Raw genomic sequence first — 27,389 nt, 5'->3', positions numbered from 1 at the left:
ACCTTTACTCATTCTCCACCCACACCTGCCAGCTACCAGTTTACTCTGGTAAACTTATGATTCTTATGATTTGGTTTTCCTTTTAGATTACACATATAAGTCAGATCATGCAGTATTTGTCTTTCGCTGTCTGACTTATTTCAAGTACTTTTTTCTTTATATGACAAGTAATGAAATTCTATGTATTCTTGAATGTCTTTAACATTCCTTATAGGTAGTTCAGTATACCATACATAGGCCGTCTATAATTCTAATCTGAAAGACTAAAATCTAAATGTCGTATTTTTAATATGAAGTTCCTATTTAGTTTAGTATTAGATTAATAAATTATTATGAAATCTTAGGTAATTTAAGTTATTTTTAAACTTCTCTTCTCTGAATGTATATTAAGGTTTGTCTTCCCCTGTAGTATTGTGGTGGAGATTGGAAGGAGAGAAAAATCAGACTTGTTTGAATGTCTGCGTAACTCTACCTGATGTTTCTCCTTCATTTCTTGGGGTGGGGGTGGGGAGTCTCACTGATGATTACTCCTTTCTAAAACTGTTAAAGAAGTGGCATTCTCGGGCTTCCCTGGTGGCGCAGTGGTTGAGAGTCCGCCTGCCGATGCGGGGGACGCGGGTTCGTGTCCCGGTCCGGGAGGATCCCGCGTGCCGTGGAGCGGCTGGGCCCGTGAGCCATGGCTGCTGAGCCTGCGCGTCCGCAGCCTGTGCTCCGCGGCGGGAGAGGCCGCAGCGGTGAGAGGCCCGTGTGCCGCAAAAAAAAAAAAAAAAAGAAGTGGCATTCTGGGCTTCCCTGGTGGCGCAGTGGTTGAGAGTCCGCCTGCCGATGCAGGCGGCATGGGTTCGTGCCCCGGTCCGGGAAGATCCCACATGCCACGGAGCGGCTGGGCCCGTGAGCCATGGCCGCTGAGCCTGTGGGTCCGGAGCCTGTGCTCCGCAACAGGAGAGGCCACAACAGTGAGAGGCCCGCGTACCGGAAGTGGCATTCTGCTGTGGCTTTCTTTATGAACTTCAGGCAGTTTATTATAGAAGTGGTTTAGTTTTTTTAAGGGGGGCTGGGCAGTAACTCAAAAGGCAAGGCCCAGCACAGCACAGCACAGCACTGCACATTGATAAAACTGTAATTTATTTACAATTGCAAAACAAACTAAAAATAAATTGTACAACAGTACAGGAACAGTATTGGTTGTGTTAGGATGACACAGAGGTCTCTCCATACCTTTGAAATCCGAAAAACGTCTAAATTAGAATTTTGAAGAAGTGCTAATTTTTGAAAGTCACAACTCAAGGTGTATAATTATAGAGCTGAGATTAGTTGTGTAGGTATATTCAAGTCCATACATGGATTTACATAATCAACTGTTAATAAGCTATTTGTTTCGTGTAGATTTACCACTATTAATTTTTAAATTCAAAATATAAAAAAACTATTTACAGCTTGTGAAAGTAATAACTCATTATAGAAAAATGAGAAAATGTATAAATTTACAAAGAATAAATTAGTATTCACCTTTAATTCCATCACTTAGAGATAGTTATTGTTTAACATTTTTGGGTATATTATTTCAGAATGTTTTCTCTTAATTATATGATTAAAATTTAAAAAATACAAATTAGATTGTTCTATTCCTGCCCTTTGTAATCTGCCCTTTTCACTTAACAACCTATCATGAATGTCTTTCTATCCAAGTAAATGTGACATATATGATTCTTTTTTTTTTTTTTTTTTGAGGTACATGGGCGTCTCACTGTTGTGGCCTCTCCCGTTGCGGAGCACAGGCTCCGGATGCGCAGGCTCAGTGGCCATGGCTCACGGGCCCAGCCGCTCCGTGGCATGTGGGATCTTCCCAGACCAGGGCACGAACCCGTGTCCCCTGCATCGGCAGGCGGACTCTCAACCACTGCGCCACCAGGGAAGCCCCATCATTCTTTTTTTTTTGTTTGGTACGCGGGCCTCTCACTGTTGTGGCCTCTCCTGTTGCGGAGCACAGGCTTCGGACGCGCAGGCTCAGCGGCCATGGCTCACGGGCCCAGCCGCTCCGCGGCATGTGGGATCTTCCCGGACCGGGGCACGAACACGTGTCCCCTGCATCGGCGGACGGACTCTCAACCACTGCGCCACCAGGGAAGCCCCCCATCATTCTTTTTAATGTTTAATGTTTGGATGGTATTTCATGGTATGGTTGTGGCATAATCATTTTACCATTCAGTCCTATGCTGTTAGACATTTAGAGTTTTTGTGGTAGTTTGGAGTTACATACATTAGAGGACATTCTTGTACATTCATCCTTGCTTACTTAACCTATTGTTTTCCTAGAAGACATTGAATAAATTCAATTAATAATTGAGTTTCTGGGTCAAACTGTATACATATTTTTAGGTTTTTGGATACTTATATCGCCTTCCAGGATGGTTGCACTAATTTAAATTTCTACCAACTATATAAATTTTTAAGATTGCCTGTTTCATTAAACCAGTGCTATCTTATTTTTTTGTGGTGTGGCACTTGTCAAAATTTACAAATATTTGTATGGCCTGACTTCAAATCCATCCTTTTATCACTATGTTATTCTCTTAACAAAGCACAGTATAGTGACATATTCCTGATTTCTGTGTGGGGGAAGGGGCAGCAACTTATTTGGAATGATATCACAAGGTTTCTTGTCTTGAAACTTCTTTTGCAATAGCAAGAACATTACTTTATTTAGTATGTATATTCTTAGGCTATCCCTTGGAGAGGCTGATGCAGATTATTGGCTGAGGTTAAAAATCCCACCAAGCCACTCTTGCATGGTGCTGATGAGAGATATATGGGCTGGAGTAAAGGGAGGTTGTAGACTAGGAGTAATGGACTACAAGTGTCTGAAGTGAGAATTACCATTTTGGGGGGATGCATAGAAGTTCTTTCCTTATCTGCTTTCTATTGGTCCATGTTCATTAGTTTTGAAGGTTAAACATTTATTGGTTCTGGATATTTTTTCAGTACAATAATCTATCTACAGTATTGCAAGAAGAGAATTTTTCCCAGATAGTGTTAAATAATTGAATGGTACAGGTATTCTCCAACTGTTTCTGAGTTATTTGATTTTGGAAAAATATTAAAATAGCACTTGAGCTAAAAACACTGGTGCTATATCTCTGCAGAAATGCAATCTTATCCTGTGTTGGGCCCAAGTAAAATCATCAGGCTATTTTTCACAGTCTTAAACTTCAACTTTCTTTTGAAATATATGTCCTAGCTGGCTTTTCTTGTAAAGAATGCACTTTTATCCACAGTCAACATTTGCTGTGTCGTGTAAGTATCTTGCTTTATAAAATTTCTCACTTCCCTTGTTCTTATACAGCACTCACTTTACATTGTGGGTTTTAAAAAATAAAGCAAGTATTTTGAATAACCCATTACTAATTCAAACTTTCCTTAGGATCATGGAACTTTTTATATGGTGTTTTTTATATTTTGCCTGTGCATTATATTTTGTGTTTGTAAATTATAATTATCACTGCTTTGTATTTTATGGGCCTTGTGGAACAGTTTACATAGTTTTGAGTTTTTAACTTAGGACATGTCTGTATTTTAAATTTTCTGTACATATCAGTTAGACTTCTGCAGTGTTTTTGTGCATATTTTGCTACAGATGTGTAGAGGAATGTGAGTTAGGCATCACAATTCCAGATTGTGATGAATTAAAAAAAGTCCAATAACAGAAAACTCATTCTGTCAGTACTGAATGCTTACAGTATACCCAGATTTATGGTAGATACAGTGAAAGCTTAAAAACATGTTAACACTATATGGTGTCTGACTTTGAGAAGTGTACTGAAAAATTGATAAGACAGGTAGTCTCTTATACATGTATATTATACTCAGAAATGGGAATAATTTCCTGAAAAAGTAATGATTGCAAATATTTTTGCTGTTTTATAGATTTAGACACACAGATAAAAAAGTGTTCTATATGAAAATATAGCCCAGTCCCAGCAACTTTAGTCGTTAGTCTTTCCGTGATACTGTACATTATTTTCATTATATAACTATCCACAGAGCAGTGCTTCCAAACACTATGTTTTAAGTACCCTACAATTGACTACTTATTTTGGGGCAACTGCAGTTCGGGTTATAAATGCTAAATTCTGAAAACAAAATAACATGAACTTTAATACTATTGGTAAGCATCTTGGGATACTGATTTACCTGACATGAATCCTCCCCATACCCCTATCTTTTTCAGACTTTCATTTTTCACATTGTCCTGCACTTTTAGTTAGGAGACTAATGTCATTGCAGTTGATTCCTTCATTGCAGGCAAGTATTTTCAATATACATCCAGAAAGATGAATACCTGAGGGAGAATTATTAACAGTCAGAATCTTTTACCAAAGGATTGCTTTCTTACATGGAAGCATGCTACATCATCACTATATATTATAAATTATAAATCTGGGCTCCAGAATTGACTCACTGCTCATTTTCTGTTTTCAGTATAGAAGAATTTGGGCCAGTGGAGAATAGAAATCTGTACAGCTCGTGTTAATTTTGAAGAATCAAAGTGTGAGGCAGCTAACTCTAGTGGTGAACCCATTGCATTCATCTTGAATCAGGAGCCCTGGCTTATCAAAGCTCTTGTCATTATTTTATTGAGTATGGCCTAGGCTAAGTTACTTCTCTCTGAACGTCATATAAAATAAGGGGTTTGGGCTAGTTTATACTCAAGATCCCTGATACATGAAATATTTATGAAGAATCTATTTATGACCTAATTTCTTTTAATATTCTACAAAAGCAGTCAATTATGAATAGTAATACAAGTAAACATTTTAATGGAATTTTATAACTTTGAAACACTTGTATGTATACCATTTTGATTAATTCTTTGAACAACTTTATGACGTAGATAATGGCCAGACAAGATGCTGTGCTAATTGTTTCATGGAAGGGCTGTATATATGAAACTCCTTCAATAAATTAAAATTTCCAGTAAGCTCTAGGAGATCCAGGGAAGGCTATTTGATGTACACTTGATAACCCAGTGCTAAGTGAAATAAAGTACAAGTAAACATTAACCTAGCCATACTACATTTTAAGTACTCTATGCTCTTGGGAAATGATTTTTGAACTTTACACTCAATTTCTGCTCTGATTTGCTGCCTGAGGTGACATAGCTGCTTTGCTGAAGAAAGACTCTATTCAGAGTGCTTGTATTTATCTTTAACCACATGTCCCAACTTAGGGCAAAAATGAAACAAATAAGCCTATCCAATTTTGTATTGTTACTGAATTTCTAGTCTTCAAAGATAGTTTTGTATTAATAGAAGCTTATAATAAAGTCAGTAACTCTGAAAAGTCAAACCCAAGGAAAATTATGCACATAATCTGTCTCATTTTGAGATTCATTGAGGTGGTCTGAGACATTTCCGTTCCACCAGTTTTCACTTTTGAAGAAATGTGTTTTAATACTTACCTTAAAATGCCTTAGAACAATTTCTTTTACTACTCTACTCAGGATGTGGCTATAGAGTTCCTCGAATGTGCATTGCTTTGCTATCAATACTTTATATAGTGTTATGAACACCTGCAGTTTTATGAATGAACTAGTCTAACCAGTGACATAATGAGTTTCTGTCGTCAGAAAGCAGTCAGACATTGAGTGCTGCCCTTCATCAATGGCCATTAGACACTGGCTTATATTTGCACAGATCTTTGCTGTGACAAAAGAGATGTTACTGTGAAGGAGTATCTCATCGTATCAGTTTCTCCTATTTTGCTATAGTCTTCTTTGTTTCCCTTGTTTTCAAAGAACTGTAAGTCCCTTAAAATTCTACAGAAGTTTTCAGTTTCTCAGTTTGTAGTTTGGCCATCATCCATCCTCCTCTACCATCTCTCTTTTTATTGAGGGTCTACTTTGTGCTAGGTATCATGTCAAATGATTTACCTACATTATTTCATTGAACCTTCACAGCAGTCCCCAAAGGTGGTTAGGTAGATATTATCCTTATTTTCCAGATGAGAAACTGAGGCCTGGTGATTTAAGTAAATTGTTCATGCTCACTCAGCTGATAAGGGGTAAAACGGTGATTTTGAACCCAGGTCTCTCCATAAAAATTTTAATAGCTTTAAAATTGTAGTTTAGGGCTTCCTTGGTGGCGCAGTGGTTGGGAATCCACCTGCCAATGCAGGGGACATGGGTTCAAGCCCTGGTCTGGGAAGATCCCACATGCCGCGGAGCAACTAAGCCCGTGCGCCACAACTACTGAAGCTTGCGCGCCCAGAGCCCGTGCTCCACAACAAGAGAAGCCACAGCAATAAGAAGTCCGCGCACTGCAATGAAGAGTAAATCCCACTCACCACAACTAGAGAAAGCCCGCGTGCAGCAGTGAAGACCCAACGCAGCCATAAATAAATAAATTTATAAAACAAAACAAAACAAAACAAAACAAAACAAAAAAAATTGTAGTTTAAGGTTATTAAATTTTCCATACCCAGTGTGTTATTCTTTTCTGAATTCCTATACTTTTCTTTCTACCACTCACAACTAATTTCACATTGTCAAGTGAAAGAGCTTTTGCTATAGTTGCATAATGGTACTTTAAATATATTTATGCTTTGCTTTCAAATAGATTCTAAGATTCTAGAGGAAAGGGATTATGTTTCTTATTAATTTTGTCTTGGCACATGGTAGTTGCTTAATAAAATATCTGACTGATTTTATTATTAGCATACTTACTTCTAAATCTATTTTCCATTTCCATTATTTGGATATTTGAAAAGTCTTTGCTATTAAGACTCATGACTCTTACTGCTGTCAGTCTTCCTTATCTGGCAAACATAAGATTTGAGGAAAGAGGGAGGCCCAGATATGCAAGGAATAGGATTGGGCTGATTTCATTATCTCATGGATAAAATTTAGATGGTTTCTTCCTGTTGTAGCTTTTTGAGAAATATTATTCACAGATAAATCCTTTTCTTTGCAATTTATTTCTTGGCATCTCAAAAAAAAATTTTTCCTCCCCTGTTTATTTCTGGTTGTACCATTCTACTCTAAAGAAAGCTCATCATATCCAACCTATTTGAAATTTTTCATCAGTTCTGCCTCTCAGGAGAAAACTAAGTGTGATAAAAGAATGCTATTGCTTAATGTATAATTAAGTGGGTATGAAAGAATTGTTTTCTCCCTTTCAAAGGATAACTTAAGTTTTTACAAACATGAAGTTCTCAGTCTACTAAACTTACAGTTGGTGGTTCACATTATCAAATCAAAACTCTTTGAGGTCCACATTTTTTCCCAGACTGCAACTTGACTTTCTGCTTATTTTTTCATTGGTTTTTGCTTTATATGTTGTTACTTTTCCTTTGAATATAATCTAGTTCTAGAATTACTTTATTGCATGAACCAAACATCTCTTTTATAAAACCTATAAAACCTTTTATTAAACCTATGGTAGATAATAGTTCAGAGGCTTTAAGACCTAGTAGGAAGGTGGTGTGTTAATCCCCTAGCAGGAAGTGATATGCCCATTGTTAAATGAAATTTGGAAATGTGGCTAATGTTTATTGATTTCTAGTACTACTTATCTAACCTGTGCTTCAGAGCACAGTTAAACTTTTTAAATGAAATATGTAGTAAGGAGTCCCCTTACTGCTATGAAACTGAACTTAAGGCTTTATGCTAATTCTGAAAGAAGTAGTATATGCTGCTTATGATTTGAACATTTAAAAGAAAATAAAAATTTCAGTGGTTTTGTTTTTAAAATTGTTCAGTTTAAGCAGATATAGTTTGATCTTGATATTTTATAAAGCTTGCTAACCTACTAGTTAACTTGATTTTAAAAATGGGGTTTTTTTTCAACAAGTTGCCTTGATATGATATTTAACTAATTTATTTCTATTCCTGGAAGTGGTTTAAACAAAATACCATTGCAGCAAAGTCAGTGGTTTAGTGGTTACACCTGTAAATGTGATGACTTGCAGTTCTTCCTGCTGGTTTCAAGGATCAGCTGACATAAACCAATGTGTGCTTGGAAAAGAAAAAATAATATGGCATTTAAAATTCCTACTTTTACAACTTTATACTGATAATTTTTAATAATTTGCTACTTAATGATAATATAATTTTTTCAAAAATTTAGTTGTATTTCTATCTTTAAGTAAAATGGTACTTAAAATGTTCACATAAGAACATTTATATTTCCTTCCTGTATATCCCGAGGTTCTCATTTTCTTCATTCCCTCTTATTTATTTTTCTTATTAAAAATTTTTTTTTCTAGGTGGGTATGCTTAAGATCTACTCTTAACAACTTCATTCTCTTTTAATAATCTATTTTTGTGTTTTGTTGTTTGGTTTAGGTTTTTTTAACTTGATGTTTTAGTAATATTTTAATTATATATTTTGGGGTCCTCATCTAATACTTCTTTCTTTCTTGTGGATGGATTTCTCTCAAACACAGACTTGCTCTGTGTCTTTAAAAAAATCATAGCCAAGTTTAAAATCTCTCTCCATGGTAAATAGTGATAAACATAGTTTCATAGTTCTTCACATACCAAGGCACTCTAAGATTAACTATGCTCTGTCTATATCCATTGTAGTTACAGGAAACTGAACAGTGGAGTTGTTCTTTGAATGCCGCTGTTACAGAATTTGGGCCATCTTTCTTAGCTTAATGTTGAAAGCCCTCTACCATTTAACACTGCCTCTTCATTATGAGTGAGTTTCCATAACTCTGGAGCCTGTATGACTTAATACAGCCAAACTAGCCTATAACGTGCCATATGTATTCCTACTGCCAAGCTTTTGCTTCTAGATCTCCCATGAATTTTTTCCCCTCTTCCTTGCCGACCATCTAGATGTTATCCTTCCTTTAAGGCTCACCTGAAGCCTAATCCCCTCTATTCCCTAACATCCTCTTCTCTCAGTAGGGGCACCTGTCTCTGAAGCTTCGTATCCCTTGTTGTGGTACTACTCTTATAACACTTAGCTTTTACTGTATTATTCCCCTTCCCTTCACCCCAACACATGTTTCACGTGTGGCACGTGCACACACACACACTGAAAGAGAATGTGAAATAATTGTTTAAAGAATTAAAATTTACACATCCAGTTAGGGTGTGTAAGGAAGTTATATGGATAAGCATACACTTTTATAGATGTAGCTGGGAAAATATTACATGATACCTTTAATAAATCCTTGGCTAGTAGCTATGTAGAAGAGGTCTTTGAGAATATCTTAGTCCTTATTTATTGCCACATTATTACCTATGTGTTAGCATTTTGACTTTGTTATTTTTAAACCAGGAAGTTTATTATTTTTTTCTTAATGTCAAAATTGAGATATAGCCTGTATTTTAGGTACACCGCAAATCTAATAGCACTCTCATAAATTCTAGGCTTGAATTCTGGGATTTTTTTTCTTAGTAATTGATTTAATGTATAGCGGATGGATTTTTAAAAATGTATAATGACTGATAACAGTGTGTGTAGAATATGAGAATGTCTAAAAATGCTAGGCATTTACAGAAAAGTTGCAAAATAATGCAGAGTTCTTGATACACTTCATCAAACTTACAATGTTAACATCTTGCATAATTACAGTATAATTGGTATAGTACTATTGGTAATTTTGGTATAATACTATTACAACAATACTGTTGTACTATTGGTACAATACGATTAACTAAACAACAGACCTTATTTGGATATCACTAGATATTCTATTAATGTACTTTTTTGGGTTCAAAATCTGACCTCAGATCCACAATGCATTTAGTTTTCATGTCTCCCTAGCCTCCTCCAATCTGTGATTTTTAAAAATTTTTTTTAAAATTTATATTTTATTTATTTTTGGCTGCATTGGGTCTTCATTGTTGTGTACGGGCTTTCTCTAGTTGCTGTGAGTGGGGGCTACTCTTTGCTGCAGTGCACTTGCTTCTCATTGTGGTGGCTTCTCTTGTTGCGGAGCACGGGCTCTAGGCGCGCGGGTTTCAGTAGTTCTGGAACACAGGCTCAGTAGTTGTGGTACATAGGCTTAGTTGCTCCGTGGCATGTGGGATCTTCCCGGACCAGGGATCAAACCCGTGTCCCCTGCATTGTCAGGCGGATTCTTAACTACTGCGCCACTGGGAGAGTCCCCAGTCTGTGATTTTATTCCTCAGCGGTTCTTTGTTTCATGACCATGACACTTTTGGAGACCACAACACTTCAGGTATTGTGTAGCACATTCCTGAGTTTAGATTTGTATGATGTTTTCTCATGATAGACTGAGCTTATACATTCTTGGCAAGACTACCACAGATGTAATTTTATGCCTTTCTCAGTATAACAAGAGGTACATGATGTTAATACGTCTTGGGCTTCCCTGGTGGTGCCAGTGGTTAAGAATCCGCCTGCCAATGCAGGGGACACAGGTTTGAGTACTGGTCCGGGAAGATCCCACATGCCACGGAGCAGCTAAGCCCGTGCACCACAACTATTGAGCCTTGCTGTAGAGCCTGTGAGCCACAACTGCTGAAGCCCACACGCTTAGCGCCTGTGCTCCGCAACAAGAGAAGCCACTGCAGTGAGAAGCCCGTGCACCACCTGGAAGAGTAGCCCCTGCTCACCGCAACTAGAGAAAGCCTGCGTGCAGCAATGAAGACCCAACGCAGCCATAAATAAATGAATGAATGAATGTCTTATTATTCGTGATGTTAATTTTGACACTTGGTTAAGATGATGTCTCCCTGGTTTCTCCCTCTTTGTAATTAGTAAATATCTTGTGAGGAGATACATTGAGACAACACAAATATCCGTTTTTTTTTTAATTAATTAATTTTTGGCAACGTTGGGTCTTTGTTGCTGCGTGCAGGCTTTCTCTAGTTGTGGCGAGCAGGGGCTGCTCTTTGTTGCGGTGCACGGGCTGCTCATTGTGGTGGCTTTTCTTGTTGCAGAGCACGGGCTCTAGGCATGTGGGCTTCAGTAATTGTGGCACACGGGCTCAGTAGTTGTGGCTTGCAGGCTCTGGAGTGCAGGCTTAGTAGTTGTGGTGCATGGGCTTAGCTGCTCTGTGGCATGTGGGACCTTCCCGGACCAGGGCTCGAACCTGTGTCCCCTGCATTGACAGGCAGATTCTTAGCCACTGTGCCACCAGGGAAGTCCCCAAATATCCTGTTTTTCGTTAAACTTTTGCTCACTAATTTTTTGTCCTCTATTGATTTATCATTATACCTCTTTTGAAATTTTTTTTTAATAGTTGTCCTAGGTTTTAAAATATACTTTTTCAACCATCCAAATCTACATTTAAATAATAATATACTGCTTCATATGTAGTGTGATGGCCCTACAGCATTGTATTTCCAATTCTTCTCACCCATATTTTGTACTATTGTCATGTATTTTAGTTTCCCATATGCTGTAAAACACAGTATGTTGCTACTGTTTTTCTTCAGGTAGTTATCTTTTAAAGCAATAAAATATAAGATGAAATCATTATATTCATTTTATTTTACTTTCATTTGTTTTATTTCTTTGTGTAGGTTTAAGTTTTTTTCTGGTATCATATTCCTTCTGCCTTAACTACTTCCTTTAATATTTCTTGTAGAGTAGGTTTTCTGGCAATATATTCTCACAAGTTTTTGTTTGTCTGAGAAAGTTTTTATTGTGTCTTCATTTTTGAAAGATGCTTTCAATGGATATGGAATTCCAGATTGACATTGTTTTTGTTTTTTTTTTTCCTCCAGCACTTTAAAGATGTCATGGTGTTATTTTCTAGCTTGCATGGTCTCTGGAGAGAAGTCTGCTGCTATTTTCATAGTTATTCTTCTGTATGTAATGTCTTTTTCCTCCCCTCTGGCTGTCTTCAAGATTTTCTCTTTGTGTTTGTTTTTCAGCGGTTTGGCTGTGATCTACCCAGGTGTGTGTATGTGTATGTGTATGTGTAGCTTAGATGTTCTTAGATCTGTGACTTTGAAGATTCTTTTTTCTTTTTAATTAGGACTAAATTCATGTACATATAGCTAACCATTTTAAAGTATATAGTTCAGTGGTATAAATACCACTGTGTATTCCATGGAATTGTATTCCATTGCATATAAATACCATTGTGTATTCACAATGTTGTGCAACCACCAGCTGTCTTTAGTTGGTTTTGAAAATTGTTGGTTATTATTTTTTCCTGCTCCTTCTCTCTTCTTCTGTGTTTCATATATTAAAAAGTTTGATTTTGTCTACAGCTCTTGAATGCTCTGTTCTGTTTTTTCCCCACTTTTTTTTTTAAAATGTGTTTCAGTTTGAGTAGTTTCTATAGACCTGTCTTCAAGTTCACTGATTCTTTCCCCATGTCAGTTTTACTGATAAGCTTATTGAAGACATTCTTCATCTCTGTTGCTGTAGTTTTTTTTTTTTTTTTCTAACGTATTCTCTCTCTCTCTCTCTGCTGAAATTACCCATCTGGCCTTATCTGTTGGCCATTTTTCCCATTAGAGCATTTAATATTTTAATCACAGTCATTTAAAATTACCTGTCAGTTTTTAGTATCCTACCTAAGTCTGTTTCTGATGATTGCTTGTCACTTGCAAATGTACTTTACCTGGCCTTTTGGTATGCTTTGCAATTTTTGTTGAAAGCTGGACATTTCATGTAGAATAGTAGAGACTAAGGTAAATATTTTTATGTGTGGAAATTGACATGCATGCCTTTGTGAATGCTAAGACTTTAGTGCAGGTGTTTGAGTTGATCTAATTTTGAGTTGGGTCATGCTTGAGACTTATTTGTCCTATGGCCTTGTTCAATTTACCAAAGCCTTCAAATTCCTCTCCTAATACATGGTGTTTAGGGTGTCGAGTGGTTTGGTAGATTTTTTTTGGGCGCATGGCTTGTGGAATCTTAGTTTCCCAACCAGGGATTGAACCCAGGTTCTTGGCAGTGAGAGTGCAGAGTCCTAACCACTGGACCACCAGGGAATTCCGAGATTTTTTTTTTTTTTTTTTTAATGCTCACTCCTTAGCTTTTGGTTTTCTCTCCGAGCTGTGCTTCAGAGAGGGTGTATCTCTTGCAAGTTGCTTGTTACTCTGCTTGCTATTCTGGCCATGGGGACTGAGGTGGGGGCATTCTCTGTTTCTGATAATACTTCAGTCTTCTGCAGGCATTGAATCCCTGGGCCTTGGGTTTGTGGCCTTCACAAAGCTCATGTCTCTCTCCAGCTATAATTCTCAGCCCAGCGTGTTTTCCTGCTCCTCTTCCTGGGGCAGAGGATTTTCCCCCCTTTCCTCCTTCTGGTTGCAGTGGATATCACATGTGCCCCAAGGTGATAATGTTTGTTGCCCTTCTCCCTTCAGATTAATGCTTTTGTTTTGTGAGGGAGATGCAAGGGTCCTGGCAGTTTTGTGCCCCTCCCACAGTATCTGCTGATTCTCTTCTATACCCTAGTAGGGACTTTCTTGGGACTTTGCCAATTTTGTTTTTTCTGTGAGCACTTTGTGGTGTTCATGGAGTAAAAGCCTGCAAGAACTTGCAGATCCCTTCCCTGTACTTGCCTTAGCTTTCTCACCAGTGCATTGTTAGCCTCTACCAATTTGTCAGCCACCCTAATGTAACTTTCACTTTAGTAAGCCAGTGCTCACATTTTGCCTCTCTCTGCGTACACCTGTCTGAGATTTTGGGACAGTTGTTTGCCCTGTGATCTTAGCATTTTAATGGGTTTCAGAAAAGTCATGTACTTGCGCTCTTGCTCTTTCATTATAAGGTTGGAAGCAATATGCTTTCCAGTTCTCTAACAATTCATTGTCATTATCTTGAAAAACCTACTGTAATTTCACCTTGTACTTCTTTCCCAACAAAGGTTTAAAAGATGGTTTTAAAGTTTTCAGATGCAGGGTCCCTTCTATTTTTTTGTTTTGTTAGTAACTTCTAGTTCCTTTGTGTTGCATTTAGAGAGTATTGTTTATAATGTTTCAATTTTGTGGCAGTTATGTTTCTTTATGACCTCACATATGATTGATTTTTGTGTATGTGTCTTTGGCTTTTGAGAAAAGGTGTGTTCTCTGTTATCAAATGTAGAGTTCAATACGTATGTCCCTAAGATCTTTTACCTTCTTTCTTATCTTTTGTCTGTTTGATATGTCTTTTATTGAGAATAGTGTATTTAGTCTCATTATTTAGTATATTTCTTTTTCTTTTTAAATCTCCTATAGTTTTTCCTTCACGAAGTTGATTGCTGTGTTATTTCATGCATACATATTCATAAGAGTTATACCTTTATTGTAAAGTGTGGATCTAAGCAGTAAAAATGACCTTTATCACATTTAGTTCTTCGGGCTTCAATTCTGTTTTGTCTAATATCAGTAGGCTACTCCTACTCCCTTTGTTTCCAATAGCCTGATATTTTAATTTTATTTTTAGTCATCACTTTGTTTTAGGTATATATCTTGTATGTAGCATAAGTTGAGTCTTGTTTCATGAGCCAAATTGAAAATGTTTTTCTTTTAATAGTTAAGTCCATTCATATTCACTAATATGATTGATGTGTTCGGTCAATGCTGTCATAATATTTTGGAGTTATGCATGCTTTGTTGTACTTGCTATGCTATGAAATACTACATGACTTATCAGTTTTCAAGTACTGTACTCTCTAAGCGTACCTTTTGGGTATATAGCAATCAATGTGCTTATTCTATTTTCCTTTCCCTCCTCCTTCTTTTACTTAAAAATTGCATTACTTATACTTTTTCAGAACATTAAAATTTATCTTTCACCCTGCATCCCACCTTTGTTTTAGTGATGTATATTTATATATTTAAAAAATACTCATTATCGATCCTTTTACTTAAGTTTTCTTAGTCATCAGTTGGATAAAGCTCTTTCTCTAGTAGATTTATCAAGAAGGGCTGATTGATGCACAATTCCTTAAGTTCTTGTATAGTGACAACTGTTTTTCTGTCACCCTGGTATTTGAAGGACAGCTCTACTGCATATAAAAATCTTTGGTTCATACTTTCTTTAATTGTGTTTTTAAAGAAATACTGCTTCATTATTGCTTTGTTATATGTATTGGTTTGGAAACTCTGATGCTACTCTTATTCTTTTGCCTTTGTAAGTTATTGATCTTTGCCTGGAGGCCTTGAGGAGTTTATTTTTGAAACTTAGTTTTAGTAGAATATGTCTCAGAGTCATTCTGGGTTAATTTTTCTGAGGCATCCAGTGAGCTGTTCGATATATAGATTCTTGTCTTTTTGTATTTCTGGAAAGTTTTCTTAGATTATAGTTTTAAATTCTAGGTCTGTTCCATTGCTTTGTTTTTCTTTTTCAGGGACTTGACAGTGTGAATATTATTACTTTATATCTCTTCCACTTCCACTACTTTCTCTCTGATTCTTTTTACTTTTATCATTATGTTATTTTCATTCTCTTGGTTGGTTTCTTGCCTTTCTTCAGTGCCTCGCATTAAATTTTGTCGGCATCTGTTTTCCCTTGGGCATCTTGTGATTTACTCTTCATTTCTGAGAATTTTCTTTCTTTCTTTCCTAGGTAACATCAACTTTCTTTCATTTTTCCCTGCCTTTTTTTTGTTATTCATAATTTTTGAATTTTCTGATTCAAGGTGATTTTTCATATTCTCAGATGCTTATTTAAGTATGTTTAAATATACTGTTTGAAGCATTGATTGACAGGTTTTTCCTGCTTCATAGTCGTTTTGTGAGAGGGAATTTTCCTTAGTAGATATGTGTGAAATTTCATTTCCTGATTTTTTTTTGCAATACCTCATATATCTGTTGGTTTGTGTGTGTGTGTGCACACATTTTTAAGATAATAGTGTGATTTACAAGGTTTTTATTTAATGGCGCCCTCTTCTGTCAGTTTAGCAAAATTCAGACACTTTAGTCAGTTTTTTGGTTGGTTTGTTTTGGTGTGTGGGGGGCTGGCGGGGAGGGGTGGTGAGGAGTAACAAGTGCTTTGGTTTTATGATTCTCTTTTGCCTCTTTTCCCTTTTACCACTCCATTGCCATAGGGAGCTTTTCACTTTCTTTTTGCTTTTTTTTCTCCTTGCAGAAGCTATGTGTTTCTTAACCTGCCCTTTAGGTTATGTCTACCCCTTTAAGTTGTGCTTTATTTGAAGTCCTTTCCTTGTAATCTTTGCTCTGATCTGTTTATACACTTTTTAGTGTTTTCAGACAGATTGGACTTAGGCTTGTAGGCAGTAGTTTTAGAGCAATTTTAATCTCCTTCTCTAGCTTCCCTCTTCTGTCTTCCACTCATTTCTTCTGTGTCTGTCTTTGTGGGGTAGGGGTGGGACCAGGAATATGAGAGATCATGCACTAGGATTTGGTAATTTTTCTCTTTTTATTCACAGTTATTTTCAAGTTTCAATATTCTCTTTGTTTAGCTTTATTTTTCCCTTGTTGTTGAATAGGATTGTTATGGATAGTGTAACAGTCTGAGTCCAATCAGGATATATAAAATCACAAAGTTGGTTAAACAGGTGAAGTTTAATATAATGAATTATTAGCTATGATAAACGAGTAAGGATAAGATATGAGGAAACTGTATATTGTACTTGTAGGGCTAAGGGAGAGTACCCAAGGAAGGATATACTTTGAAGACATTCAGACCTTGTTGGAGAAGTGGTTCAGCTCACTCAGTAGAAGAAAAGTTCACTGTATGGCCAAGCCAGAAATGGTTTGAATCACTGGGCAAGTAATTGGCACCTTCTGGTGTGCAGATGGAGGAGCAAATCAGCAATCAGTAGTGTGGGTGTGCAGTGGGCTTGTATGGAGTTGGGGATCCTCTGGGCACAGGCAGGCTGCATATGGGGGGTGGGAGACTTGCAGAAGGAGTGGCAGCATGGTGTGAACCCTCTAACCACAGGCAGGCTGTGCACAGGGGCTTGTAGAGGGAGTCAAGGTACTGGTGGGTGGGCAGGAAACCTTTGACCACTGGTTTCTGTGTTGAAAGGGCCGTGAAAAGATTATCACTAGGCCAAGACTGCAAGGTTGCAGCAAGACCATGTTCTGGGCCCATGACAGGGACAGAGCTCCATTGGGTGTCCTCACTCACACACTGCTAGCTCCTATGCTGCAGCCAGAAACTGCAGGAGAGCCTCGTCCCTCTGCAGTATCCTTCTAGTGCCCTCTACTGAGAAAATTTAAGATTGTGCTCATTTAATTTAATTTATTTATTTATTTATTTTTGGCTGCGTTGGGTCTTCGTTGCTGCACGCGGGCTTTCTCTAGTTGTGGCGAGCAGGGGCTACTCTTCGTTGTGGTGCGCGGGCTTCTCATTGCGGTGGCTTCTCTGGTTGAGGAGCACAGGCTCTAGGTGCATGGGCTTCAGTAGTTGTGGTGCACGGGCTTAGTTGCTCCGTGATATGTGGGATCTTCCCAGACCAGGGTTCGAACCCGTGTCCCCTGCACTGGCAGGTGGATTCTTCACCACTGAGCCACCAGGAAAGTCCCATGATTGTGCTCATTTTAAAAGAAATGTTTAAAGGAATTGTTCCCTTCCCTTCCCTTCCCTGTCCCAGAACATAATTGAAATGTGCATTCAGACCTGAGTCAATAAATTGATAAATGACACAGAAAGAAATATTGCATGATAGATAGGCAGCCATTGTTGACTTGTTACCTGCAAGTCCCACCAAATTTTATATATCTGTACCTTTTTTCTTATTAAATTCTTTGTTTGCAGTGCCATTCCTTGGTACTTCAAACCTTTCCTTCCTCCCAGCCTGTCAAACATTTATCCTGCCTTAGGCACCTTCTCGTTATAATCTTTTTCTTAACCTTTTCATTACCAATCACTGCCCCATCCTTTGTAATCTTAATTTCAAACATCCCTCTTTCCCACCCCCATCTCATACCCTTTAATAACCAGACTTAGAAAATCCTTCAAGCACACTAGGATCATTGATTGATGATCAATCATCAATTCATTGATTCTGCCACCTTTACACTATTTTTCCGATCTTGTGTATCTGCCTTTTTTGACCAAAATTTTAGCTTCTATCATTATATTGACAGTGCTGGAGGGCCAAAGCTTTGTCCAGGTCTTCTGACTGTAGATTCAGATTCCACTATACTAGAGTTGGCAAATGGTTTTAACATGTAAGCCAGTTCTGTTGATTTTTCTTTTTTTTCACTGTGTGCAAAGGCAGTTGATAGTGTCTGTCTGAAGAAGTGCATTAAGGTTTATGAGGTCACGTCCAGATTTAGTAGGAAAAAGTGACATAATTGCTTCTGAATACCTACCATGGACATATATTTTTCCTTGCAACCATGTTTGTTTCAAAGTGTCTTAAAAATCAAGTGTGTTCACTAGCATTGAAGTTCAAAAAGCAATTTTAGGTTTTGGTTTGAGACAAAGATAACTGACCTTGCATCTCTACTCCCACCACCTGCCATGATGTGTTCTAGGAAGCTAATATATAATTCCAAAATGAGTTTATCTCCTTCACTTATTAATTGATTAATTTAAATATATTGAGTCCTTACTATGTGCCAGCACTTTCCTAGGCAATGGGAATATAGCAGTAAACAAGACCAGCAAGGTCCATACTCTTATTGGAACTTACAGTCTTGGGTGGGAACCATATTATCTGCAAATAAATTTATAAACACACAATATAATTTTAGAAATTATATGAAGGAAACCAAACAGGACTGAAGGCATAGAGAGGGTTATTTTATATTGTGGATTCAGGTAAGGTTATTTTATGGGGTAGCATGTTAGTTGACACCTGGGAACGAGGAGCTAGCCATGTAAAGATCTGAGGAAAAGCATTGCAGTGACAGAGGGAAGAGCAAATGTAAACACCTTGAGGTGAGAGCCAACAAGTGTTTGAGGAAGAGATGGAAACCTAATGTGACTATAGTGAGCAAAAGGGAGAGAATGCTAAGAGAACTCAGAACGAGATAGGGACCCGATTTTGTAGGAGTCTATAGATGAGAATTTTATGTGTATCAAGAATATGTCAGTTTGATAATTCATAATCCAAAAATGATTTTCTCATTAATACATTAAACATTTAAACACGTGCTTTAAGAATGATAGAAAATAATATTGGTTTGGATTACAAAGTAGTGTTCTCTTACAGTAGACTTCAAATGACAAGTTTTATAATACCTGTCAATGAAGAAACAATGAAAGAACTCATTACTGTTCTGAAGAAATCACTACTCAGACCCTCAGCTCTTTTTGTACCTACCTGTCTTTCACCTTTTGGACTGCATTGATCTAAGGGTTCAAAATCCACAACAGAAAAAAAAAAATCCACAACAGAAAGAAAGTATTGGTTCTGGTCAGTCAGTGTGAAATGGTTAAGTAAGTACTCTTAGTGTAATGAGGCTTATAGTATGTTAGTGTAACAACATAACAATACTTTGTTTTAGGGTAACAAAACTCAATATACTTAGACAAAATATAGCAGGATTTTATATTTTTGGTCAATAAGTGAAATGTAGTCCAGAATTCCAAGGAAGTTAGAAAGTATAATGAGGCCCTTGCATTCCTAGTCAGTCAGGAAATGTAATAGAGTCCAAATCTCTTACTTAGTCTGGAAATGTAATGATCCAGCATTCCTAGTTAGTCAGAAAGTATACTAGTCCAGCACTTAGCCAGATATTGCTTAGCAACTGGTATGAAGGTTTGATGGAAAGGAAACAGAAATAAATGGTCAAAGTGAAGTTTTGGAATCATTAATTTATTTAAGCCATGCTTTTGATTGATCTCTTTAAAACTTTATGCCTCATATCTGGGTTTTTCTTTTTGCCTTAATTACTTCTTTTTAAAAATCTTTTACTATCTGGCCTTTCATTCCCTCCGTGTATTTCCGTCTCATATTAATTGATTGGCTAATTCAAAATGTTGCTTTTCAAGTAACTTCATATCCTTTTCTCTTTTTTCCCCCTTTGCTAGCCAAAGCCTAGAGTTCTTACCCTTATCTTCCTTTTTAATAAAACCTTAAAGGCAAAGAAACAAATGAAAAACATAGCTAGGTTTAGTCTGTTTCTTTTGAGTTTACTGCTAATTATATTTTTACAATATAAATATTTGTGTTTAAATACATGAACAGTACATAGATATTATTGAAAAAATTGAAAACTATGTAAGAGTAACAAAGGAGAAAGTCACTAATGATCTTACACTACAATTTTGTTTGACATTTTGGTGTATTTTTTCTAGTCTTTTTTTCCCTCCTATGTTTATGTGTAAGCATGCATATCTATGTATCAGTTCTTAAACTGTTTTGAGTCACAAATATCTTAAAATATTTTGTAACTTATGGATGACAGAAAAGTACTTAAAAGTAAAAGACAAAATTTTATATATATCTTCAGGAGAATTCAGGATTTAATATATCAGCACTGGTCTTTTTCGCTTACCGGCATGTGTTGTTGCTGAACCTTATTCCTTTAGATCTTGTTCTTCTGCAGTAGAGCCATTGCTGCTCCATACCTTTTGGCCATGGTAATGCTATAGTTAGGATGTACCATTCTCATAGTTCATGTCCACTGTTAGCTAAATATTTTTGACAAAGTATGACACCCATGTACCCAGTGACTGGGTCCTGAGAGACTTTCAGTTTCAGTTATATGTAGTGCCAGGACCAGTCTTACCTTAATAACCCATGTTATAATTTTCTATCAACTGAGTAGTATTTCATTGTAGGATGTACCATAATTTATATAATTAATCCTCTATTGACATACATTTAGGCTTTTCCTAAGTTTTCTCTATTTATTATAAACAAAACATTTGTGCACTAAATACCTTCCTATTTACTTGTCTGACAATTTCCTTGTGTTATATTCCTAGAAGTGAAATTGCTCAAATTTGATATGAATTCCCTGATTGCACTTGAGAAATGTTATCAATTTACAGATAACAAAGTTTATCTTTGCTAAAACTAGGCATTATGGAGTATTTTTAGTAGTGACAATTTTTATAAGTGAAATGCATAGATCGTAAGTATGTAGTAAGATGAATTTTGACAATTCTGTACACCTGTGTAACTAATACCTCGAGTCAATATATAAAACATTTCCATTGTCACAGAAAGATTACACAGGAAAAACTCCATTGTTTATAGGTCATTTATATTTTTGGTGAAGTGTCCATTCAGATCTTTTGTGCATTATATTTGCATCATTTTTCTTATTAATTATAGGAATTCTTTATATATTCTTTGTATATATAGGTCCTTGTTGTTTACCTGTTTTATATATAGTGATGTGTGTATGTTAATCCCCAAATCTTAATTTATCCCCCTCACCCCATTATTCCCTTTGGTAACCATGTTTGTTTCTATGTCTGTGAGTCTATTTCTGTTTTGTAAATAAATTCATTTGTATCACTTTTTTAGATTCCACATATAAGTGATATATATTTGTCTTTTTCTGTCTGACTTACTTCACTTAGTATGATAATCTCTAGGTTCATCCATGTTGTTGCAAATGGCATTATTTCATTCTTTTTTATGGCTGAGTAATATTCTGTTGTATATATAGCACATCTTCTTTACCCATTCCTTTGTTGATGGACATTTAGGTTGCTTCCATGTCTTGGCTATTGTAAGTAATGCTGCCATGAACATTGGGATGCATGTATCTTTTCGAATTAGAGTTTTCTCTGGATATATGCCCAGGAGTGGGATTGCTGGATCACATGGTAACTCTATAAAGAACATGGGTAAAGGATTATATACACTCTATTCCCATTTTGTGGAATAGGTAAGACAGATGATGTTTTCTTCATTTTACATATGAATACTGTGAGGTTTAGAGAACCATGCCTAAGGTCATAGGCAACTACCTTCATGCCCAGACTTCTCTCCTAAGCCTTTGGGGTCCTTTCTCTTTCTAATCACTCATTAGCCACCTGGATGTCCCACAGATATCTTAATGCAAAGTGCCACCAACTTATTCCTTTCTCTTTGTATTCTGTAATTAGTGGTACTTTGATCTACCCAGATGAATCTGCCAGGCACCTGGGTATCATCCTACAATTCCTGTCCTTTTATCTAATTGCCTTCAGGGGGAGAAGAAACGGGGAAAGAGAACTAGTATTTTTCACATACCTATTCAATACCCTGTTTGCTGATTTTCATAAATCTTATTAAATCCTCTCAGCAACCTCTGTGGTTAGACAGTGTCTCCAGTTTTGCAGTTCTATAGTAGAAATTAGGAAATAGTCTCAAAGAAGTTAAGTGATTGGACTTAAATTGTAAGGAGTGACTGAGATTTGAACTTAGGTCTTCCAGTTTCTAAAGTCTTCATTCTCTCCAGTGTTCCTAAGCAAATTTTTCTTAACTTTTCTCTTACTCTCAATGATACTACCATTGTTTGTCTCAGTTTGGATTGCTGAAAGAGCCTACTTAATCAGTATTTCTGCTATCAACCACATTTCCTTTAGTTAAGCCTCCAAGCTGTTGAAGAGTGATCTTTTTCAAAAGCAAATCTAGTCATATTGCTTCTTTTCATTGATAGCATGAAAACAGCAAACAAAGCACTTCATATGACCTAGTCCCTACCTGCTTCTCTTTCCTCATCTGTGCTTCCTCACATCTACCCTACTCTCCAGCCACAATGAAAAACTGAATTGCAACTGCTATAGTCTATTATGTCTGCATGCCCTCATATTTGTTATTACCCTAGTTCTTTCACTCTCTGCCACATTATCTGTTACAGTTACTACTCAAGATTCTAAAGTGTATGTTCCTACTGGAAGTCTTCAGAAAAGCTTCACTAGCTAAATTAGGTGCTTTTTCTTTGCCCTATGCATATTTCTGTTATAGAACTTCGTTTTAACTATTTGTTTTCATGCCTTTTGCTGTACAGCTCTGAACTCTTTAGGGTCAGTAAATGTTAATGGATTGCCATCTAATAGTAACACTGTAAAAATACCTTTCCTTAGGGAAGCTGGCATAAATTGGATTTTCACAGAGTTGTTGTGACTTTTATATTTATTTTATTCATCCCTGATATTGGAATGGTATATTGGGGACCTGACTTCTGGTATTTGATGCACTCTCTTAGGCAAGTCCCTGTTAATTTTCTAGGCCTCAGTTACCTCATCTAGTTAATGACAGGTTGAATTAAATGCTCTCTGCCCTTCCCTCCCCCCCACCCCCATCCATCTTTCCCAGTGACTCTGATTTATTTTATAATTTCACCTGGGAGGTTTTTGAGCAGAGATGTGACACATTGACAGTAGTGTTGTAAGAGTCCCACTTTGACAGAATGTGTAGGGTGAATTAGAAGGAGATAGACTGCATAGATTCTGAGAGACCAGTTAATGAGGTTTGATGAGCATTTGGGATAGGATCAGTACTGGGCAAAAGAGAAATAATTATGAGGGAAGCGTTACAATTTGAAATGGTAAGGGCAGAGTAAAGTGTTGTCTTCTGTCCCCCCTACTCCCAAATAGGTTCCAAGATTAGAAGCCTGTGTTGACCTTTTTTTTCCTCCACTTTTTTTTTTTAATAGTTTGTATTGGAGTATAGTTGTTTTACAATATTGTGTTAGTTTATACTGTACAGCAAAGTGAATCAGCTATACGTATACATAATCCCATCTTTTTGGATTTCCTTCTCATTTAGGTTGCCACAGAACATTGAGTAGAGTTCCCTTTGCTATACAGTAGGTTCTCATTAGTTATCTATTTTATGCATAGTATCAATAGTGTATATATGTCAATCCCAATCTCCCCATTCACCACACCTCTCCCTTTCCCCCTTGGTATCCATACATTTGTTCTCTACGTCTGTGTCTCTATTTCTGCTTTGTAAATAAGATCGTCTATACCAGTTTTTTCAGATTCCACATATAAGCGTTAATATATATTTGTTTTTCTCTTTCTGACTTACTTCACTCTCTGACAGGCTCTTGGTCCATCCATGTCTCTACAAATGACCCAGTTTTGTTCCTTTTTATGGCTGAGTAATATTCCATTGTATATATGTACCACATCTTCTTTATCCATTCCTCTGTTGATGGACATTTAGGTTGCTTCCATGACCTAGCTATTGTAAATACTGCTGCAACGAACATTGGTGTGCATGTGTCTTTTTGAGTTATGGTTTTCTCTGGGTATATGCCCAGGAGTGGGATTGCTGGGTCATATGGTAGTTCTATTTGTAGTTTTTTAAGGTGAGTTGTCTTCCACCCCCCCACCCCCCACCCCAGCCCCAAATGGATTCCAAGATTCAAAGCCTATGTTGACTTCTATAGGAAACTAGATTTTCTATTTTGAGGGAAATATAACTAGGGGAGTAAATAGCTTAAATTTCTTTCTAATTTCAGCCTTAGCTTCAAAAGAGAATAAGAAATGGAATTTCATAACCAGAGACATAGTCATTTCCAGATTTATACAGAAAATATATTTTTTTCCCACCTGAAGAATTAGTTCCTTAAGAACACAGAGAGAGGGTTATTAGTCAGAGGCAGCATAAAGACGGGAAAAAAAGGGAAAACTAATTTAAAAAAAAAACAGAAAGAAACAACTCTCTTAACAAGCTCATTGAGTTCAAAGGCTATGAAGTTTTGGTTTTGAGATATTCCTCATGGAACATACGCTGTGGAGAAGGTCTCCTTGTTAGTATTATTGCAGTTGCACACTTAAATTTAATATTTGTTGAGCTCTCATACTTGTTCAGCAGAAAGCTTTAGAAAACATCTCTACTATACTGTAAGGATGCTGCTGGCTCTTATTACTCCAGTCAAGAAATCCAGAAAACTCTCTGGTGTCAAAATTGATACTAACTCTGAGAAGTGCCATGAGTGATTGATCACTCTGTACCTATCACTACTGCTGGGTTCTGTGGCAGTATAGGATCATGGTAACAACTGTTGAGGTAGCTGTTGCTAATGTCTCTACTACTCTAAAAGCTGTAAAATGGTTCCACTGGATTTGCAAATATCTTGAGAGGAAATGTGTTGTTTTTCCCAGTTTCATCCTTCATATTTTTCCTTTCACACTGCACATTCATGTTTCTGATAGCAAGTATAATTAGTTTCCTAGGGCTGCCTTAACAAATTACCACAAACTTCGTGTCTTAACGCAAGAGGAATTTACTCACTTACAGTTCTGGAGGGCTGAAACTCAAAGTCAAGGTGTTGTCAGGGCCACACTCCCTCTGAAGGATCTAGGGGGGAATCCGTTCTTGCCTATTCTAGCTTCTAATGGCTCCTGGTGTTCGTTGGCTTGTGGCAGCATAACTCCAATCTCTGCCTCCATTTTCACATGACCTTCTTATCTGTGTTCTTTTTTGTCTCTGATAAAAATACTCTCATTGGATTGGGGCTCACCCTATTCCAGGATTATTTTAATCCTTAACCGAATTGCATTTGCCAATACCCTATTTCCAAATAAGGTCACATTTTTAGGTTATACGTAGAAATGAATTTTTTTTTAGCACACTATTCAACCCACTACGGTAAAGTGCTGGCAATTTGAGGACTTTCTGGTAGAGACAGTGTTTCCTTTTGACCGTATTGATTTATTTGCTTACCAAACATTTAATGAACCCTAACACTGTACCAGGAATAGGTTCAGAGAAAGAGGAACTAGTTAGATTCTTTGCTCTTAAAGAGCTCCTATGTAGTTGGAAGGCATTTACAGACCCCAGTATCTGCAGTGCAATATGAGAAGCTGGGTAATAGAGGCTTATACCAGATGCCGAATACATCTTTGTATTCATTCTGTATTTGCTGTGGAGGGACCTAGGAGGGAGGAGGTAAGAGGAGAGTCAGGAAAGATTTAACAAAAGAGGTGACATTTGAATCTTGAAGGAAGACAAGGGGGTTGCTGAGATAGAGGTAATATCAGGTGTAAACAAGGCCACTGTAGGTTGAAAGAGAGCGGCTTAGGAATCTATAGGTTCTAAGGTGTCATCGAATCATAGAATGCATATGGAGGAATAAAAACAAATAATAAAACTTCTGTTTTCTAACAGCACTGACTTCCTGATCCTGGATTGCAGTAATCCTATGAACATTGTGGCAAAGATATTATAATAAATTTCTCCAAATCTCTTTTCATTTGACTCCTTCCTGGGAAAACAGAAAAGATTTTTCTAGCCCTTTTGAAGTTACATGGGGACATTCCCCCACCCCCCACAGCTGCTTTCTTCTACTCTCCTTCCCTTCTTTTTTGCTTCCTTCTAAGCTGTGGCCATTGATGGAAACTCTTTTTTTTTTCGGTACTCTCACTGTTGTGGCCTCTCCCGTTGCGGAGCACAGGCTCCGGACGCGCAGGCTCAGCGGCCATGGCTTACAGGCCTAGCCGCTCCGCGGCATGTGGGATCTTCCTGGACGGGGGCACGAACCTGTGTCACCCGCATCGGCAGGCGGACTCTCAACCACTGCACCACCAGGGAAGGCCGATGGAAACTCTTATAACATGGTGGTGCAGCAATTCTGGAGCAGCCTGAATGACTGAGTTACTGTATGGAAGACAGATATACTGGAGAGTTGCCCATACTTTCAGCAGATTTTGCATGGGTGAGAAATAAACTTTTATTTGTTAAACCACCGAAATGGGGTATTGTTTATTATTGCAGCAGATACTATCCTGGCATAATGTTTAAAAATTTCCTTTAGATATCTCCCCAAATTAAAAATGGCAGAGGAAACTGGTTGCTACTTTTACATTTTAGGCTGAAAATATATTTCAAATGTAATTATGTATTTCAAACTTAACCCCTTTTATAATTATAAAAGTCATATGGATTCATTTTTATGAAATTTAGAAAATATAGAGTAGCTTTCTCTCTACCCAGTTATAAATAAATACTGCAAATAATTTGGCTCAAATAAGTCTCTCCCCCAAATGATTCTTTTATAAATTATTTTTAATATTTCTTTTTAGATGTCATGAAATATTTTTCATAAAGCGTGATTTTCAATGGCCCCACCACATCCTATCATGAAACATAGATTTTAACCAGCATCCAGTTATTGTTCACTTGGTTTGTTCTAATTTTTTACAATATAAACACCAAAGAGAATATCTATGTAGAAAAATCATGTAAAAAATTCCTAATTGTTTCCTTATACTGAATACCTAATGATAGATTTGTTGGTTTAAAGGGATCTCCCTCCCTAATGCTTTTTATTTATTTTTATATTTATTTATTTATTTTATTGGAGTATAATTGCTTTACAATGCTGTGTTAGTTTCTGCTGTACAATGAAGTGAATCAGCTGTATGTATACCTATATCCCCTACCTCTTGGACCTCCCTCTCACCCAACCCCCCATCCTACCCATCTAAGTCATCACAGAGAACTAAGCTGAGCTTCCTGTGCTTTATAGCATGTTCCCACTAGCTATCTGTTTTAAGCATGGTAGTGTATATATGTCAATCCTTATCTCCCAATTCGTCCCGCCCCACTTCCCCCACTGTGTCCACATGTCCGTTCCCTGCATCTGT

The 27,389-nt window shown here is 37.1% G+C and overlaps 1 protein-coding gene across 1 annotated transcript in view; it reads left to right on the top strand.

Moving 5' to 3' along the window:
• The window catches only part of FAF1 (Fas associated factor 1), a 495,949-nt gene that overhangs the window by 101,290 nt on the left and 367,270 nt on the right, over positions 1-27,389 (top strand). The window lies entirely within an intron of this gene.

This window comes from Stenella coeruleoalba (assembly GCF_951394435.1).
Source record: "Stenella coeruleoalba genome assembly, chromosome: 1".
NCBI lineage: Eukaryota > Metazoa > Chordata > Mammalia > Artiodactyla > Delphinidae > Stenella > Stenella coeruleoalba.
This window is presented reverse-complemented; position numbering and strand designations above follow the sequence as displayed.